The 15016-nt window shown below is 39.5% G+C and overlaps 1 protein-coding gene across 1 annotated transcript in view; it reads right to left on the bottom strand.

Moving 5' to 3' along the window:
* Positions 1-15016, bottom strand: part of LOC119408489 (solute carrier family 12 member 3) — a 143518-nt gene that overhangs the window by 44849 nt on the left and 83653 nt on the right. The window lies entirely within an intron of this gene.

The following is a 15016-nucleotide window of genomic DNA, read 5'->3' as shown; positions in this document are numbered from 1 at the left end:
AGAGCAGATGGTGTGGTGGGGGTTAAGGGTCTTGCTCAAGGGCCCAGGGTGGGACGAGTGAGGGTGGGGGCAGGTGTGGGTGCTTCACCTATCCCACCCACATTTTTGATGTGTCGGTACCGGGGCTTGAACAGGCGATCTTCCGATCACAGACCCACCTTCTCTAACCTCTGCGCCACCACTCCCCTACTGTTTTAAAAATAAATTTGAACTTTAACTAAAAGAAAATCATTCATGAAATAGTTAAATTTAGCCTGTTTATCCTTATAGTGTGATGTTTGTTTTGTGGACTGTTTTAATCACTTGTTGGATTTGTTTGGTGCACTTGTTTTATGAACTGTTTTTTTTTTTTTTTATCTGCTCTGGACATCAGATGTAGCTGTTGTGCTAATTCCAGAGCATTTATATTTGTGGAATACCGATTCATCTCCATCCATCCATCCATCCATTATCTTTACCCGCTTATTCCATTTTGGGTCACGGGGGTCGCTGGTGCCCATGTCCAGCAATCACTGTGCGAGGGGCGGGGTACACCCTGGACAGGTCGCAAGTCCATCACAGGGCCACATAGAGACAAACAACCATTCACTCTCTCACTCACACCTGGGGACAATTTAGAGTTACCAATCAGCCTAACATGCATGTTTTTGGTCTGTGGGAGGAAACCGGAGTGCCCGGAGAAAACCCACGCATGCACGGAGAGAACATACAAACTCCACCCAGAAGGCCCCTGGACCGGGGTTTGAACCAGGGACCTGTTCGCTGAGAGGCAGCAGCTCTACCAGTTGCGCCACCGTGCTGCCGATTCATCTCTACTTTTAAATAAATAAATAAATGAAATGAAAAGACCAGTTTGTTAATGCTAATGCTAATTACGGGGAACTCTTAATCATAACAAATGATAATTCACCCAAACCAGGGCACCTTTTTTCTCTTGAAAGTTTTATCATAAAAATAATTAATGAAAAAATTAACACTATATGAACAATAATAATAAAAATTCAAAACACAAATAACAAAGACTAACAATTTGGATAAAAATAGTTTGAAAACGTAGTTGGTGAATGAATACTTAGACTTGATTAAGTAATAATGGTTCATCAAGGAGCAATTTTCTTATCTAAAACAAAACAAGTCTTGGGACAGATATTTTTTTCACAACATTCTAGATAAAGTTTAACAATTTGATATTTTACTTTGGAATTTGGATGGGAGATATTATTGTATTTGAGCTGATTAAGTTATCTACTAGCCCTGCAAGCAAGGAAATGATATGTATCAAGTATCATGAGCTAAAATGTTTGACCTGACGTGCTCTGTGTCACTGTCCAGGGGCAGGAGAATCAGAGTGCCTAAAGTACAGCCGGCATGAAGGTTGTCTCCAGGACTTGAGGCGTGCAGGTGTGATGTACCTGTTCAGCACTGAAAGGGGGTGTCTTGGACCCTGGAGTCAACCAAGGGTCAGTTGAGGTCAACAGCTGTCCAGAAGGTCACTTCGTAAGATAAGGCTGATGGCGGCAGAGTTGAAACAGGTCTGGCTTCTTTGGCGGACGATAAGCATCACCACGCTTATGTCAGAGCCATGACGTAAGCTTTGCAGTGAAAATACATTTCATCTTCTGTAATTACCTCTTCTACTTGGCTTTAACAAAAAAATGTTCCTGAGCAAAATATGGGGTATTCTTTCCTCAGGAGTAATAAAGATGATGGATGACAGAAAAACACATGAGGATGGGGAAAAACTGGAAAACAAACTCACACTGAATGTGTCTAACAAACTGAGAGGCTCGAAAACACACTACTGACAACAGCCCATGTGCCAAGGACACCCTGGAGTTATCAGGCACTTGCATGGCATCACAGAGACTGGTTGACATCTTCATTTGATAAATCTGCTCTCATTCTGTCCTGTTTACTCATTCAATCTTTATTTATACAGGTTAGTCTCATTGAGCCTCAATGACTCATTTACAAGAGGGACCTGTACACCTTTACACAGAGTTGTAGTCACTAAAGTCGATTTATTTTCTGAAAACAGAGCAGTGAAAAAAGGTTAAACCATATAACATTTCACATGATTTCATAATAATAATTACAAATGATAATGAACATTATTCATGTTTCAAACATGTCATAATCAAATAAAAGTAACTTAATCTACTGAATATGTTTTTTCTTAATCAAAAGCTTAAAATAAATGTGTAATCATGTATCGAACTGTCAATGATTAAGCGTTCAGGATTGTGAATGTGTAGAAACAAGCAATCATTATTCAGGTCAGAAGTATTAAATAAATAAATAAATACAGTTCAGTGTTGAGAGACGACCTCTGGTTCAGAGGTCATGGTCAGAGTAGGTCTCCCTCGTCCTGTGTATGTAATGTTTTGGAAAAACAAACTGTGGGATTCCTAGGTTTGCCTGTCAAATTCACTTTTTCCACAGATGACAATCATCCACCACAGCCACCACTCCACAACTGCACCTGATCTCATCAACTACACTGCAGTACATGAGGACTTGGCAGTGATTCATCCAATGCTGGAAAATTGTGATACCTTAAGAACTTACATAAATCATAAAAATCTAATTTAAATAAGCACAGTTACTATACCGGAACAAAATAATAAAACCATTAAATGTGGATTATTGAAGATCTCTTTCCTGTAAGTCTCTGTTAGTGAATGATCTGATAACTGATCATTATACTGATTTCTTCTGTCTGACTGAAACCTGGCTAAAACAGGAAGATTTTGTTAGTAAAAATTAATCCACTCAACCTAATTATTTAAAATTTCAAGTTCAGATCAACTGGTCGAGGTTGGAGGAGGAGCTGTTATCTTTCAGTCAGGAATATTTACTAATGCTAAAACAATTATTAGTTATAATTCTATTGAGTCGTTATCCCTAAGTCTTTCTCATCCAAAAGGGAAATAGTAAAGCCTATTTTAATAGTGGTTAATCTGAATTCGCACCCCGCCCCTCGCACAGTGATTGCTGGACATGTGTACCGGTGACCCCCGTGACCCAAAATGGAAGAAACAGGTAAAAGATAATGGATGGATGGATGGAATCTGAATTCTCATATTTTTTTATCTGAATTATTATTGAATACTGATAAAGTCATAATAATGGGTGATTTCATTATTCGTGTAAATGTTCGAAGTGATAGCTTACGCATAACCTTTAATAATTTAATAAAGTCTATTGGTTTTACTCAAAACGTCCACACATCTACTTGTTCTCATCATCACACTCTTGATCTTGTTCTGGCCAAGTACTAGTAAATACTTGGTATTACATCCTCAATATCCTGTTCCTCTGATTCCCTGTCATATGAGGTGGCTTTAGAAATGTCACTAGAACCTGATTTATGTTTGTACTGTTTGTCCTCTTTAGCTCTGAATTGTCAAAAATATTATCTTCACCCAACCATCAACATGTCTGCTAGATCCTATCTCAACCAGATTGTTTGAAGAGGTATTCCCCTAATTAATATCTATATTTTGGATCTGCTTAATTTGTTTTTAATGAATGATTATTTATCACAACACTTTAAGGTTGCTGTAATTACACCTTTACTTTTGAAACCTAATCTTTATTCAGGAATGCTGGCCAGTTATAGACCTGTATCTAATCTAACATTCATCTAAAAATATTGAGAAAATAGTTGCTGGTCCGTCCATCCATTGTCTTCCACTTGTTCAAAAGTCAGGTCTCGGGGCAGCAGCTTGAGCAGGGAGGCCCAGACATCTCTTTCCACAGCACCTCTTCCAGCTCTTCTACAAGGACCCCAAGGCATTCTGGGGCCAACCGAGATACGTTGTCTCTCCAGTGTGTCCTGGGTCTTCCCTGGGGTCTCCTCCCAGTTAGGCACAACAGAAGCACATCACTAGGGAGGAGCCCAGGAAGCATCCTTACCTGATGCCCGAACCACCTCAACCGGTTCCTCAATGTGGAGGAGCAGCAGTTCTACTCTGAGTCTCTCCCGGATGACTGCACTTCTCACCCTATCTCTAAGGGAGAATCCAGATACCCTGCAAAGGAAACTCATTTCAACCGCCTGTATCAACAATCTCATTCTTTTGGTCACTACCCAAAGTTCGTGGCCGTAGATGAGGGTAGGAACGTAGACCGACCAGTAAACAAAGAGCTTTTCCTTACAGCTCAGCTCCCTTTTTACCTCAACAGACCGGTAGACTCACGCTCCATTCGTCCCTCACTCGTGAACAAAACCCAGAGAAACTTGAAATTCTGTACTTGAAAAAGAACCTCACCATTGACCCGAAGAGAGCAATTCTCTTTTTTTCGACTGAGGAACATGGCCTTAGATTTGGAGGTGCTGATTCTCATTCTAGCCATTTCACACTTGGCTGCAAACTGCTCCAATGAGAGCTGGAGATTACAGCATAATGATGCAAACAGGACCACATCATCTGCAAAGAGCAGAGAAGGAATCCTGAGACTACTGAACTGGAATCCCTCTGCCCCCTGGCTGCAATGATAATTTGTACCTTGTGTTTTCAATCCTTGCTCCTCTGTGTCTGCCAAGTCCTCTGCCTCCTGTGACCTCGCCAGTCACTATCTCTGCTCCTGCAAATCAAATATCAGCCTGGATCAACTTCAACTGTCGCTCTTTCCAAAGCTACGTACTTACCTCTTCAATCAAACAAGCTACCACTCCTAGGAACCATGGAATCTCACCACCTGCAAACAAATTTCAGTAAGACTTCTACAACTCAGAACAAATACAAATCATTGATCCTCAAACTCTGCCAATACTCACTTCTATCTTGTTCCGTTCTAAGCAACAATTCACTTCTTCATTTGTAAATAAAAATACGTACCTTTTCTGCATTTGAGTTCTTGTCCTCAGTCTGCTATCTTTGGGTCCTTACTACCAAACATCCTGTTACAAAACACGCTGAAGAACAAGATAACTTACTGGTATGCACATTTACCAGAAACATAGTAATCAGGCAAGATTTTTTCCCCCATGGCTTTAAATTGTCATTGCACCTGGTGAACTCCTCAAAATGTTCTACACTTGTGTGGAGTGTTTAAAGTGCTTCAAGTCCAATAATTCTTAACCCTGTCACCTCTGAAATTTCACAAACATAGCAATTCATGGTAAGCCAGTGGTAAATCAGAACAATTCAGACTTTGTAAAAGCTTCAAAAATTTCCCACGATGTATGTTATAACTTAATGTTTTCACATTCTCTCATCCTTCAGTAACCATTCCGACAAATGATGCCAACTGATGTCAGGCATCTTTGTGAGCAGCTCTTGGCCTAATTATTTAACAATGCACATTTCCTGTTTCCTATCATCAGTGGGAAAACTGCTACAGTAACAACTTTATTCTTTGCAATGGTCAATAAACAGATTTAACAAAAGGAACATTTCAACAGCTAAGCCTTTAAATCATGACCAAATTTATTTAAGAAAGTATGTAACCAAACAACTAAAAAGTCATTAAAGTTTCTGTGTGTGTATTTTTTTTTATTAGATTCATTTTGACTCTTCATATAAAACACCCTAAACCTTATGTCACAGAAACCTACTTTCAGAAGGGCACACAGATTAGATAAAGTAAAACACTGACTATAATTCTTACCAATAAACTATGTAACTGGGTCAGAGTTTCTTTATTTGGCATGTGGTGGAACGAAATTGTGTACACAAGGTCCCAGTTATATTCAACAAAAGTATAAAATGTAAAACAGTAATAAGTGTTGAGATTTGTGTATCTGGATTTGAGCAAGACACCGGGCCACAGGAATGGTTTAAAGACTTTGTTAAGAAAACACTGCTGGTGGAGGTGGAAGTCCTGGAGCGAGCCCAATCTGCAGAGATATGAGAGGTTAGTGGACTGAAGGGTTCTGTGGCGAGACTTGAGAACAGAAGAGCATCCACTAACTTTATTCAGATGAGATGAGTTCCACCTGATAGAGTTGGACAGGGTGATTTCACCATAGCACGCAGGATTGTAGCAGAGAGGTAGTTTGGGGAGATCCAGAGGCAATATCGAGGAGTAGAGCAGAGAGTCGGTACCGAGGAGGCAGAGGTCCAATATTGATTCCAAGAGGGTCATCCAAGAAACATGGTAATTTATCCAGAAGTGTAGGTCAGAGCCGTGATGAGAGGAGTGAAACAATAACGGGCACTTCAACAATCCAAAAAGACAGGCGTGGGGTCAAGATCAGGCAAACCCAAAGAGCTGTGACATGAATTCTGAACATCAATAACCACAAGGGATTCGATCATTTTCATTCATTCAACCTTTATTTAAACAAGTAAATCCCATTGAGCCTCGAGGACTCAATTACAAGAGAGACCTGATTTCAACAAAGAATTATGCCAACAATGGACAACAGAGAAAACAATAGACAAATATAAAAAGGCATACAGATTTTTTTCTTTTTTTTTTACAAATAAGATGGCAAAAAAAAGTAACAAAAAACAGCTAGATTATAAGGCGAATGTAGAAAACTAAAAACTGGAACATGTCTGCATTGGTCCCTGCCAGGAGTCCAACAGATTCTTCAAGCCACTTAGAGAGGTCAAGGTTGAGAGCTTCAGATCTTTTTGTAAGATATTCCAGGAAACAGGAGCGGAGTAGGAGAAGGTAGTGATGGTAGTATGAAAGAAAAGCTTCAAAACATGCTTCGAACCCTGCAGTAAAATTACATCAAACCATTGCTTCGGAGCTTGTTTCGGTGCGGAAAAAGTCACGTGACGTCCGAAACACAAACTGTTTCGTTGTCGGAATGAATCTCTTGACTGGTTCGCGGTGCAAACAGCTGATTCAGGCACCGCCTCGTCTCGATTCTGACAGGTGACAGGTTGAGACAGTTTTGAATTGAGAGCTCAACACTATGAAACATTTTAGAGCTGTTTCAATGTGTTGGAGAGTAGGTGTGTTTTTGCTGTTAGTTGAAACTGAGTAATTATAGAGGCAGCCAGGAAAAGAGGTCATTCTAACATGTGGGAACACTTCATTCTGCTCATGATAAGGTGGTTTTGGTATTTAAATGTTAAAAAAGTTATAGTAATGTTCAGCAGTGAAGATATTCTAGCTGTTTTTTGTTACTTTTCTTTTTTTAGCCATCCTATTTTTTTTTTTATTAAAAAAATCTGTATGCCTTTTTATATTTGTCCATCGTTGTCATCATTCTTTGCTGAAATCAGGTCTCTCTTGTAAATGAGTCCTCGTGGCTCAATGGGATTTACCTGTCTCAATAAAGGTTGAATTAAAAAAAAAGATCTAACCCATTTAACCCATGTATTTAATATAATTACAGTAAAATGATGTATGTGATTTTAATAATCACATATCAGTATGGGCTCAAATTAATTTTTGTATTTACATTAGTGCATTTCTGCAGGTGCAGTGTTTGTTGTGTTCAACTGAAGCATCATGATACCTCCTCTATGATTAGACACTTCAGCTCCAAACATGGAGATGATGGAGACGTCACTTCATTGTTATTTTTAAGAATAATAAAGACTCGGACTCTGCCACAGTTACACAAGCACAATACCATTGCAACATTTTTATTAAATCTCTTCAATGCACAATTATCAATCTTTATTCAAAAACATGTAAGCATGAATAAATTTTCAAACCAGACAACATAGAAAGTTGGTGAATTTAAACAACCGGTTTTTACCACAGTAAAGTAGTTTCTTTAACACTAGTCACTGAAGTTGTTGGTGTGTGCCACTAAAAGCATAATTTGACAGCAGCATTGCAAAATGCCACAAGAGGTCAGTGTAACTTAAGCTTCAACAAATGAACCCATTTTTGAAACAATTGGCCAAACTGGTTCAGTGCTTCATAAAAGCTTCATTTGCTCATCACTAGGAGAAGGCCCTTTTGCCAAGTTCAGTCCTCACTGAGGGAACGCTGCAGGTAATCTGGCAGAGTGTGTCTGTGAGCATGAGGCTTAAATAGTGCTTGGAACAGGTGGACAGAATGAGCCTGATTGTGTGGAGGTGCAGAGGCGCGTGGCTTGAAAGCAAGGCTTGAGATAAGAGCACGCTAGAGGAAAACAGAGCATGACTTGGCAGAAATGTGACAAATAAAATATAAAATATAAACTAAGCAAAAACATTAACTAAAAATAAAATACGCTAAGCACTAATAGCATAAAAAAAAGATGCCGAAAAACAGCACAAACATGAGTCTGTGTGAGCAGATGAGTACGAATGAACACAGCAACATGAAATAAATCAACATGATGTGATTTTTCACAGTGGTTATTCTGGTTAGAGATTCATGGTCTAACAGCCTCAGGGTAGAAGCTGTTCCTCAGTCTAGTGGTTCTATACTTAATGCTCCTCAACCTCCTTCCTGAGGGGAGCGAGGCAAAAAGTGTGTGTGTGCTGAGTGAGTGGGGGTCCTTGATACGCTTTCCATAGCTGCCCACTGCTCTACCTAGTGGTGGATGGGTTAAAAGCAGAGAGCCCATTTTCTCATAGTATGAGCACATACAGTGATGACAACACATAACACATTATGATGCAGGTGGCCCTCTTCCTGCATCTGGAGGTGTAGATGTCTGTGATGGTGGGGAGACTGACTCCAACAGTCTTCTGTGCAGCCTTCACCACTCTCTGCAAAGCCTTTCTCTCTGCAGCTGTGCAGCCAGGTTAATGCTTATAAAGCATTCACACAATGTGTTTTTAGGCATGTTACACATTCTGCAATCTTTGTGCTATTTCAACACTTCAATTCATTCAGGACATTCCTGTTATGACATTTTCATAAAAGGATATACAATTCAGTCATACAGTTTTAACTTTTCGAAACTTTTAGCATTTTTGGCCATGTTTTTCTCATTTGTTTCAAATTAATGGACCTCTCTTCACATCCTTCAAACCCTATGTGCTGTTTAAAACCGTTTTGTTTTTGTTTGTTCTTCAGTCTTTTTTATTCCAACTTGAGCTTTTATAAGCTACTTTTCAGCTTCTTTTTACTATCCTTTCTATCTATTTTATGCCTTGTAATGCCTTGTAACATCTTTTAACTGTGACTTTCCTTCCCTCCACTGACTACAGTGACATTATTTACATGAATGCCCCTACAAGCACCCTGCAGATGTTGGATGTTGTCTATCACTGTGCGCTAAGATTCATAACTGGCTGTAACTGCCATACCCACCATATCACCCTGTATTTATTGAACTAACTGGTCATAATTAACTTCACACAGACTCTCTCACTGGTACATTTTCATCTTTAAATCACTTCTTGGTCTGCTGCCTTCATACATCTCCTCCTTCATGTCTCTGTGTGAGTGCAGCTACAGCGTGCGCTCTCAGGACATCATTACCTGCAGTGTTCCCTCAGTGAGGACTGAACTGTTCAAAAGGGCCTTCTCCTACTCCGCTCCTGTTTCCTGGAATATCTTACAAGAAGATCTGAAGCTCTCGACCTTGAACTCTTTAAGTGGCTTTAAGAATCTGTTGGACTCCTGGGAAAAAAAAACCCCAATGCAGACGTTCCTGTTTTAAATTTTCTACACCGCTTTACAATCTAGTTGTTTTTGTTTTGTTTTTTAATATAATTTTCTTTTATTTGTTCTTTTCAATTTGTATGATTTTAATGATTGTCTACTTGTTGACTTTGTTGTCCACTGTTGTCATCATTCTTTGTTAAAATCACTTCTGTCTTGTAAATGAGCCCCCGAGGCTCAATGAGACTAACCTGTATAAATAACGGTTGAGTGAATATGCACCTTTTGTTTCTTTCTGCAAACTAGTTTTATTGTACTTTTCAGCTAATTTAAAAGTACTGCTCTTTAATTTTAGCCTCTTTTCAGCTTGTTTATTTATTTTATTGTTTTGGCCTTTGGGGCTTATTTCTAATACTTTTTTTTTGTTCCTTTCAGCCTGTTTCTGATAGTTTCAGCTGTTTTTTCCTTTTCAGCTACCTTTTTGCTAATAAGCTTTTTCTAAACCTTTCTGCCATTTTTTTTCTCCTTTCCATTTTATTTTCTTACTTTTAGCAAACATCAGATGTTAAAATTCAGCTGACATTAATAGTTTAGTATTTAACTATTTTCCACCTGGTTTCAGCCTTTTTTTGTTGGTTCTAGAATTGCGCCGCTCAAGGTGGCTGCATGTTGGAGCAGCTCTGTTACTTTCATTCTGAGATTTTGCTTTTGGAAACTTTAATTCCTCTTTTTCTGGATGTAAATCACATTTTTTGGATGATTGTTTCCTCTGGTATCGAATGCTGTGCAGCTGGAAGGATTTTTACTGAGACTTTTTTAGTTTTGGACATTTGTTATGATGCGTAACCATGGCAACAAGGCAGTTTCTACAACCAACATCAGCTGATTAATATCTCAAAAGCTCAAGTAATATCTCAACTACAGCCCTAAATTTCAAATGAGTTGAAAAGGATGTTCTGTGGACGCATTTTCATCTACCTGCCAGCTGTGCTCGAGTGCCTGATCACTGAGATCCTGGAACTAACAGGAAACACGGCTCATGACAGCGGAAGGACAGGATCGTACATCAGCACCTACAGTTGGCTGTCCGCAGCGACGAGGAGCTCAACAAGCTGCTGGGAGGAGTGGCCATTGCCCTGGGAGGATTTCTGCCCAACATTCAGGTGATCCTGAAGCCCAGGAGGCCAACCAAGTGCAAGTAAACGGATCAACATCTGTGGCCAGTTTTTTCAGATCTGCTATAAAACGGACCATCACAAGAGATCCTTCCCACCCACAACCATCAACATCTAGAACAACTCTTTTATGAAACAAGGAAAATGAGCTACAACAACATTTAATTTCCCTCTGGGATTAATAAAGTATTTTTGAATTTGAATTTTGAATTTGAATTTTGCATCTTTCAGCAAAAATCATTCATCAATATGCATTCACAAATGGTTTTGGGAGGAAATGCAAATTCTCTAGTTCTGGATTTAAAAGAAGTAGATTTGAAAACTAACTAGTATAACTTGGGTTTTATTATCAGTCCATAAAATCTTCTAAAATAAGTTGGATTTCATATCATAACAAATACATGTCAGAAATAAAGAATCAATAATATATTACAAAAAAACAAGTTAAAGTACCTGAATGTGTGACCCTGGAGTAGCTACAGGACCATCCATCCATCTTGGTTCACCTAATTGGAGTTAGATCTTGGAAGCAACCGGTCCAGGACAAAGACCCAGACATCCCTCTCCTCAGCAACAAAGTCCAGCTCCTCCTGGAAGATACCAAGGTATTTCCAGGCCAGAGAGGAAACACAATCCCTCCAGGAAGTTCTCAGTCTGACCAGAGGTCTTTTTCCAGTAGGTCATGACTAGGAAATCTACACACGGAGGCAGCATCCTAATCAGAAACCCAAACTACGTCAGCTGACCCTCCACCATGGATCATGGAGTTTTTCACTTCATTATACTGAGCCCAACCACAATATGGAGGAAGCTCTTATCTGTAACTCATTTTTTTGGTCCATGATTCAACTCTCGTGGTTTGGAATAAACCTAGATTAAAGCAAGATCTTTTCTCTTGGTGCTCATCTCCTTCCATGCTTTGACAAATTGAAGCAATGCCCTCATTATTGCAGATGAGGTCCCGACCACTGGTCCATCTCAAACTCCATCCCGTCATCACCAGTGAACTGCACTCCCTGACACTTTTAACGCCTCCATGTGAGGTAAAGACTCACCCCCAATGGTTGTTTCCAGCTGAGAACTGGATTGTCAATATGCACAGTATATAAAGCATTTCAGACTAAAGAAAAGTTTGTACAAAGTTATCTACTGGTTTTATTTTTAGGTAAATCATTGTTGTTTACATATCTGAATCACTTTGTTTATGGGCCTACTTACTGAAAGTATTAATCTATAAATGTGGCTCGTTTCCTGATAAAATGTCACCTTTTTATGAGTACTTTTCTAATCAGTGTCAACATTTCAGTGTTGAGAAACGGCGGTTAAAGTGATGCACAACGTGGTGAAAGGAGCATGACTTTAGCAAAACGTTTGTTGTGAAATGTTCTCTTCATGCTGCTGGACATTGTGTTTCTTACAACATTTCAGAATGACAGAACTAAATTACGTACTAATTTAATTACTTATTTACACTTCAGAATATTTAACACGTGACACCATCATAAAAAATCCACAGTAGACTGTTTGTTTGTTTGTTTGTTTTACAAACGGGCAAATTTATTTAAGAAACAGCATAAATTACAATAACTGCACAAAACGTACACTCATATCATGTAACTATTATATAACACATAACTTGAACTTCTCAAAAATGCGAAAAGGTCATCAAATTCATTTAAGGAACAATGACCTGCCTATCCTGGCGGAGTGATAAACTAAATTAATCCTATTTTGAAAAATGCTGGAGTGTTTGCCTTTTTGGTCAAATCATGAAAAATATGATGCAATATTACAGTATATTTGTGATAAAGTACCTGTTATGAAAGACTCTCAGCTACTATCACACCAAATCCTAGCTCAATAAATGTAAAAGTTACCAACTTTTAGGTATTTCTTGTTTTCTACGTCAGGTAGCTGTGATGGCCACCTTGAACTGACTTGACTAAAAGTTAATTAGTTGGAGATGCACATTCAAGGATTACTTTTTGAGTTTCTTTCAATTTTGTCAAACAGTTAATAAGAATTTTTGCTCAAATTAAAATATACAAACAGACCTGGGTAATTAAATTATTGTCCATCTTTTTCCTTTTGTCTGCATAATTCTAAAAAAGATTTTGGACTGCAATGTCACACTAAACTATACTTCCTATTTTTAGATGAGTTGAGAATTTCCATGTGCACATGCATTTATATTATTCCTCTTATAAATAAAAAAGCATAACACATTTTTACAGATGTTGAACATGCATTGAAATATCTAAAAAAAGTTAAATCTGGTCCTCTGGACATTCAAAAAAAACAAAACAAAGCAAATCAACAAAAAAATGTAGAAACGTTTCGTCTCTCATCCGAGAGACTTCCTCAGTCTGAGGTGCTGTATTCAGCTCAGTCTCTTAAATAGCACCGTCTCAGGGTGGATCAACCAGTTTTGCTGCTGACAACCAAAACCAGCTGATCACATGCTCAAGAAGGACCATCAGCCTAACAATGGATCATTAGCACACTGATGGCTGTTTACTGTTCACAGAGGGCTGAGTGATACTAGCAATAACAGCATTGTAAGAGGGGGACAGTTGAACCCGGAGGCCTCCACCCCTGTTTAATGATGGACAATTTCTTTTCACAAAGATGGCCTCCTTTACTTCTCTCTCAAACCATTGTTCCTCTCTGTCCAGGATGTGAACATCTTCATCCCTGAAAGAGTGACCACTGGCCTGGAGATGAGTGTAGACCGCAGAGTCCTGGCCTGATGATGTTGACCTTCTGTGCTGGGCCATCCTTTTGGCCAGTGGCTGTTTAGTTTCCCCGATGTAAGACTGATCACAGCCCTCCTGACACTGAACAGCATACACAACATTGCTCTGTTTGTGCTGGGGGACTGGATCTTTGGGATGAACCAGTCTTTGTCGTAATGTATTTTGGGGTTTAAAAGCCACTGGGACGTTATGTTTAGAAAATAAACGTCTCAGTTTCTCTGATACTCCCTCAACATATGGAATGACCACTGGTCTGGGTCTGGGTTCCTCCTTTTCACCTGATGGCTGACTGGAGTCCTGTTTGGGTTTCTTCTCTGCTTTCAGGAAGGCCCAGTTAGGATATCCACATTGCTCTAGAGCCTGTCTTGTGTGGGTTACGACAAAGACTGGTTCATCCCAAAGATCCAGTCCCCCGGCACAAACAGAGCAATGTTGTGTATGCTGTTCAGTGTCAGGAGGGCTGTGATCAGGATATGCATTGAAATACACTGCTTGGCCCAAAAATTAAAATAAAATAAAAGGTCACCCATTTAGATTTAAATAAGCAAATATTTAAAGTCTCCCATTGGATAATCAGGGGTGATTATGTTTCAGCTAACAACAAGCTATTTAACCCTAACTAAAGCAGTGAGCAGTGTCTCGTTTGTTTATCTTGTCCTGTGGTCGCGCATACAATGGTAGATCCTGATCACCCACTCCATGGTGAGTTCAGGTTCCTTCCATCTGGATGCAGGTATCTGCTGGCCAGATGTAGGATGAACAAACTAAAAAAAACGCCTTCATCCCTGTAGCGATCAGGCGTTTCAATGAACAATGATGGATTCTGTATTGTTATTTTAATGTTTGAATGTCTTGTCTAGTATGGATGTTTTATGTGCCTGCTGACTGTGAAACAAATGGCCCCTGGGGGATAATAAAGATACTTGAAGTACTTGTTGAGAACTTGTAGTTCAGAGGGGTCAAATTATCGGCATGCATCCAGCAGAGAAAACACTGAACAAGATTGTTGATATGATTAAAATCAGCTCATCTTTCCAAAGCATTATTAAAAACGTGAAGGACAGTGGAGAGTGAGCATCAGGGTAAGAAGAGGCGGCTGAAGTGATGCACCCATCATGCCTAGTGTCTACAGTGCAGGCCTATGAGGGGAGTCTATGAACTGGGGTTGCTGCAGTTGGTCTGATCTAAGTTCATTAATGCTATGTGTCCAAAGAATGAGGTCTAAATATACTGAAAGACCAGGTTGTTCCATCAGTTGACTTTTTTCCTGTGATGACACAAGCATGTTCCAAGATGACGATTCGTCAGACTCAAAGTGTGCGAGAGGGGTTCAAGGAACGTGGGACATCATTTTCACACATGGATTGGCCACCAGAGTCCAGACCTGAACCCCATTGAGAATCTTTGGGATGTGCCAGAGAGGACTTTGCACAGGGGTCTGAACCTCCCACCATCAATACAAGATGGTGAAACATTAATGCAACTCTGGACAGAAATAAATGTGATATTGATGAAACTTGTGGAAATGCCACAGTGAATGTGAGTCGTAATCAAAGCTAAAAGGAGTCCAGTGAAATTATGGGAGTGTGACCTTTTTTTGTGTGTGTGTGTGTGTGTGGGGGGGGG

This window comes from Nematolebias whitei, chromosome 1 (genome assembly GCF_014905685.2).
Source record: "Nematolebias whitei isolate Nwh7 chromosome 1, NemWhi1, whole genome shotgun sequence".
Classification (NCBI taxonomy): domain Eukaryota; kingdom Metazoa; phylum Chordata; class Actinopteri; order Cyprinodontiformes; family Rivulidae; genus Nematolebias; species Nematolebias whitei.
Note: the sequence above shows the minus strand (reverse complement) of the source record. Positions and strands in the feature narration are given on the sequence as shown.